Genomic DNA, 6,000 nt, shown 5'->3' with positions numbered 1-6,000 from the left:
CAGCAGGATTCTGACTCTTTTTCTTGCCTTCTAATCTCTTGGCACAAGGCACCCAAATAAGGGCAACAGGTCAGCTGTAGCTTAAAGTTTAGTGGGACTTTTTCTGTGTCTTTCTGCATTGTCCCTCTGAGACCTAAGACCTCTCCACCCACAGAGTGTGGAATTGTGGGGAAACAAAGCACAGATTCTCGTCATGGTGTTTTTGCCCCATCACAGATCTCTCTAATACTGCAGGGTCTTCCAGACTTTGTAGCCCAAGTGACAAGGCTGTGTACGCCAAAGCTGAAATCTGCTCTCTTGCCATTTCCTGCTCTGGGTCTCAATCCTGAGTGGCTTTTCCTATGGTCATGGCTGGCCTTAGAGGATGGGCCCCACTGAGCTTCTCGGTGATGCTGGTGACCCTCTCGTCAGCACTTTCCTTATCTCCTTGGAGGATGGAGCCTCCTCTAGGCCCTCTCACAAGGCAGAGTCAGCTGGTGAGTTTTCTGGCCTTGTAGAGCACATCCCCTCTAGTGTATCTCCTTCTGGTTCTTATGTTCCCCTCGTCTGCCATTTCCCACAGCACTTCCAGCATTTGCACTTCATGCAGGGTAAGTGGCACTTTCCCCAGGCTTCATCTCTAGCAGCACATTAGCTTTGTCTCCCAAGGGCCTTGCCCAGGTGTTAGTCCTGTGTCACAGCAGAGTGCTCCTGTATCAATAAACTCGCCCTCCCCAGGCTTCTGTTGCACAGCCCTTGATGAGCACCTTTGCGATCCAGCCCATGTTTCCTCTTTCAGCTCCTGCCAGTGCTATGAAGCAGGTTCACTGTTGACTGTGCTCTAGTTACCGCACTGTCTGAATCTGGTGAGACAGAACACCCACATATAAATTACATGAAGAAGGTTTATTTCTTACTCATAGGCAGCAAGGGACAATGGAAGCCTGGAATTTGTTGGAAGCTAATCCCCAGGGCTCAGGAAAGCCGCCTGAGGTTGGATTGGAGTCTGGCTGTGTGTATGCTCCACTTGGACTGCAGCCAAATGGCCATGAAAGAAAGTACATCCTGGGATTTATGCCCCAGGGCAACGTGACTCACTGGAATAAGACACGAAGGACATCCTGTTTCTGGGGCAGGGGGAACTGGAACAGAGCCCAGGCCTTTCCAGCCAGTTTCTCCTTATCTCACGTTGTTGTGTTCCCAGCACATTCTATGGTTTTTCTTGAGAACTGCAAGTAAGAAAGAGGAGAGAACTGGGTTGGTCCAAGGCCATCTGCAGAACTGTCCGGCAAGTATTTGTTGCCAAGGTCCTGCAGTTCCTTTGCCTATGGTTCTTTCCTTCCCTTAAGACGCCCAGCACTTGCCTGGCCAGATTACAGTGTACCTTGACCCTAGTTACTGGTCTTGGGATTGGGGAAGAAGGGATTGATCTTGAGAAGGGTGCATGCTTTCTTTAAAGGAGAAGCCTCCGGATCTTCTTTACATCTTCAAGCATGGAAGCAGCACTGACTTTTAACAGGGAAGAACGGGCCACTTCTGCAGACCCAGGAGGTTCAGAGCAATCTGAGAATGCAAAATTTTTTAGCGCATCAACACGGATATCCCTATTTCAAGTATCAGGCTCCTATTCGTTCCCAATTAGGATCCTGACTTTGGCATAGCAAACCTACTGGAGTTGAGCATCCAACCTTCTCTGGAATTCTACTATTCTTATGTCTAAGTCCTGTGAGTACTTGCCATATTCTCTTTCTTGACTTAGTGATTGATTTCGTATTTGCTTTTTGAGTTTTCAACTCTATGTGCTATGGTTTGAAAGTTTTTGTTTCCTTCAAAGTTTGTGTTGAAACTTAATCCCCAGTACAACAGTATGAAGAGGTGGAACCTTTAGGAGGTGATTAGGCCATGAGGGCTGTGCTCTCATGAATAGATTAGTGCCTTATAAAAGGGCTTCAGGGGATGAGTTCACCCCTTCTACCTGTTGTGTCATGTGAAGATGCAGCTTTTCTCACTTCCAGAGAAAACAGTGTCCATGCCGCCATCTTGAAAGCAGAGACCAGGCCCACACCATACAGACCCAACCTGCCAGTACTTTGATCTTGGACTTTCCAACCTCTAGAATGGTGAGAAATAAATTTCTATTATTTGTAAATTACCAAGTCTGTGGTATTTTCTTATAGCATCACAAATGGACTAAGACACTATGGGAAAGCTATGGCCACACAGGCCAAATCTGGCCTGCTGACTGTTTTTGTAAATGAAGTCTTACTGGAGAACAGCCATACCCATTCACTTACCTATCATCTATAGCTGCTTTCCCACTACAGTGGCAGAATGGAACAGTTATGGCATTGTATGGCCCGCCAAAGATGAGAATATTTATTATCTAGCTAGTTACAGAAGAAGTTTGTTGAGCCCTGCGTTCTACCATATATTTTAATTTTCTCTTTTGTATATGTATTATATATCTTAATCTAAAAAAAGAAAGAAAATCTAGCAGCTATCCACTCATCCTGAGAACATATATATAATTATTATGCCTTCCTATAAACAGTTCTTTGATTATTTAAAACCAGTCTAAATATTTGCCAAGGGCCTTTGTGGTGAAGGCTCTGCACACCAGCCTATAATTTAGGTTTGGGGATTAGTTGAGTCACACTTGGGAAACCTGCAGCCCACCAATCACACCTCACTCTTTTATTCCCCTTCATGCTGCGGCAGGCGAACTCCTCGGTTCAAGGAGGCCCACCAGGTGGCTGTCTGGGGGTCATCAAAGGTGACCTGGAAAGCCCTTTTCTGCACTGGAGACATGACGATGGAATAGGGACAACATCTCTTAACATCAGGAAGGTTACCAGAGGTGACTTGCTGGGAGAAAAGGTGAGAGCAGGGAAGAGAACATGTTTACTATTTGGGGGCATAGTACATTTGGAACAGCGACCCTGGGGGTCAGTTATAAGGCACACAGATGAGCAGAAGGATCCCTAGAGAGCTTTACTCCCAGACAGGAGGAGATGGAGACGTGTGTGTACATGAACTTGTTCACTGAGAGCAGCTGTGATGATGTACCTAAAATCGGAAATGTGGGTAGGAGTGACAGTGTGCCAGAGCCTAAGACAGGGGTGGTTGGTGGGTCCTTTGGGGAGCGACAAGGGGGTAGTGGCTGCAGCCCCTCCCCAGAGTGTGTGTGTGTGTGTGTGTGTGTGTGTGTGTGTGTGTGTGTGTGATGGTGAGTGAAGGGGAAGGGATCGTGGTAATGCATGATATTGCAAGGGTGATGGGAGCATTGGCTTGCTTCTTCATCCTTACAACTGGGATTGATGCATATTTTCCCACCTGCCTCTTTGTTAAAATCTTTGCCTTTTTAAGTAGCTGAGAAGGAGGGCGGGGGTAGTGTCATGTTGTGAGCTGAGTCACAGGAAACTTAGGCTGTCAGACACATATGGGGAAAGGGTGGCAATCTGAGAGGTAGGAAGAGGATATTTCAGGGGGAGAGTGGAGGAAGCTCAGTGAAAGGGAGCTTGGTGGCTCCTGCTCTACCAAGCATTTTCTAGCTGGATGGTGATCACGTAGGTCTTTCTGATCTCCTCAACCAGGTTGCAGCTGCCGTAGTGGTCTGATAGCCAATAGCTCACTTCCCGTCCTTTCTGTTCTCCTTCCTGTAGGGTAGAGAGTAGTTCGTGGGGAATGTGGTTGGAAGAGCTGGGAAACGTCTGCTACTGTGGGGCACAGGCTTCCAATTAGAACATGTGGCTGGATCTAGTGCAGGGTGGGCCCTGCTCCATCACCACCCTTGATATGAAGTGGCATTGTGCGCCTTCGTCTTGTTTTCCCTAAATAAGAAGTGCTTTTTACTTAAGAAATTCAGCCAAGAATTCTGTTGCCTCTGGTCCTCGTCTCCATGTCCTTACGTGCCCCACGGCTTGAAGGCGAGGAGCTCTCTCTTCAGGGCCTGCGTTGTTCTCGTAACTTCTGTCCTGCTATGCCAATCCTCAAGCCTAGGGAAAAGTGACTGGAGAGACTTAAGAAAAGAAACTAAATCGGGCTGGGCGTGATGGCTCATGCCTGTAATCCCAGCGCTTTGGGAGGCCGAGGTGGGCGCATCGCCTAACGTCGGGAGTTCGAGACCAGTGTGACCAAAATGGAGAAACCCCGTCTCTATTGAAAATACAAAATTAGTCAGGTGTGGTAGCGTATGCCTGTAATCCCAGCTACTCGGGAGGCTGAGGCAGGAGAATCACTTGAACCCTGGAGGCAGAGGTTGCAGTGAGCTGAGATTATGCCACTGCACTCCAGCTTGGGCAACAAGAGTGAAACTCCATCTCAAAAAAAAAAAAAGAAAAAAAAAGAAACTAAATCAACATAAGCAGCTTTAATTATTTAATAAAGGTACCTATTCTCACTTTATTTCAATGTAAAATAAATCTAGGAAAAGTATTACTAGTTATTCAGGAGCTACAGAGGAGTGTTGTGATGGTAATCTAATATTCTTAAATTTTAGAATATGTCATCTTCCGCTTTCTGTTATTGTTTGTGTGTGTGTGTGTGTGTGTGCATGTGCGCTTATGTTGTGTGCATGCACACCGTAGGGGTTCAGGAAAACACCAGTGTTATCCTGTGGATGTAAGTATGTTTAATCACCTTTGTTAGTTGAGGAAGAGTATGGTGGATGACATTATTGTTCACCAAATATTCACTCCTTCTCTGACAACATCTGTGGGAAGAGGATAATGCCCTGCTCTGTTGGTATAGGCCTCAGCCATGTCACTTGGCCAGTTAAATGTAGGTAGGAGTGACGATGGGCCGCTGCCTAAGCCTTAATGTGTTCTGCGTGCTTCCCTTGCCCCTCTTACACTCCTGCCTTTCACTTCAACCAGAATATGCCTTGGATACATACTGGTGCAGGGAGGAGGAGAGACTCATGAAGGCAGCGTAGACCCAAACCCCAGCTTGGACTCAAACCAAGCTGGGCCTCTCCGAGATCAGCCAAACGCAGCCAGACTGCAGATGCGTGAGTGAGAAGTAAAGGCTTGCTGTGGGCAACTGAGTTTGGGGGTGTTATACACACTCTTGTAAAATTAGCTAACTGGTATGGAGACTTCTAACGTCCTAATGTCTAATCTCCCCTTCTTCCTTAGCAGTAGTTCTCCTACCCAATAGTTAGCTGCTGCTAGTCACTTAGCCTAAAGATTGTATGTTTCTGACTCTTGCAGATTGGTAAGGCCTTGTAACTAGTTCCAGGGAATAACAAGTAAGTAGAAATGTTCCTAAATGGAGAGGGTGTACATTTCTGTTCTTTGCCCTCCTCCCATGGGTATAGCACAGGTGCGATGGCTACATCAGGGATCCATAACGTGCTGCCTAGTGGCTGGCAAGATGTTTTTAAAGTTTTATTAGAATATAGTCATGATGGCTGGGCACAGTGGCTCACATCTGTAATCCCAGCACTTTGGGAGGCCAAAGTGGAAGGATTACTTGGGCCCAGGAGTTTGAGACCAGCCTGGGCAACCCTACCTATATTGAAAATTTGTACAAAGTAAAAAAGATAAAAATATATAGTCATGCATATTCACTTGTACATGGTCTGTTGCTTTTGTATTACAAAAGTGGAATTGATTAGTTATGATAGAGACTTTGTGGCCAGCAAAGCCTAAAATATTTAGTCTCTGGCTCTTTAAGCATGAATTTACTCGCCCCTGGCCTAGAATATGAATTGCCTCCTTATACCATAAAGAACCTGAGAAAACAATATGCTGTAATACAATGCTTTTTCCCTGGGAATTTCTTTCAATATTTACTAGTGTCCATCCACCTTTTAATGTTTTCCAGAGATGGGATCTCACTCTGTCTCCCAGGGTGGAGTGTATTGGCGTGATCACAGCTCATTACAGTCTCAAATTCCTGGGCTCAAGCAAACCTCCTGCCTCAGCCTCCTGTGTAGCTGAGACTACAGGTATGTGCCACCATGCTGGGCTAATTTTTTTAAAAAAAGTTTTCGTAGAGAGAGGGTCTCACTATGTTGAC

General features: G+C 46.1%; 1 long non-coding RNA gene across 1 annotated transcript; it reads left to right on the top strand.

Moving 5' to 3' along the window:
• The first annotated feature begins 1,088 nt into the window (after positions 1 to 1,088).
• Positions 1,089 to 2,934, top strand: LOC139363554 (uncharacterized). Its single transcript, XR_011624198.1, has 3 exons — positions 1,089 to 1,704; positions 1,995 to 2,099; positions 2,698 to 2,934. It is a non-coding gene; the product is annotated as an uncharacterized lncRNA (long non-coding RNA).
• The last annotated feature ends 3,066 nt before the right edge of the window (positions 2,935 to 6,000 follow it).

The sequence above is a fragment of the Macaca nemestrina genome, chromosome 6, assembly GCF_043159975.1.
Source record: "Macaca nemestrina isolate mMacNem1 chromosome 6, mMacNem.hap1, whole genome shotgun sequence".
Taxonomy (NCBI): Eukaryota; Metazoa; Chordata; class Mammalia; order Primates; family Cercopithecidae; genus Macaca; species Macaca nemestrina.
The sequence above is the reverse complement of the archived record's forward strand: the minus strand, read 5'-3'. Positions and strand labels throughout refer to the sequence as shown.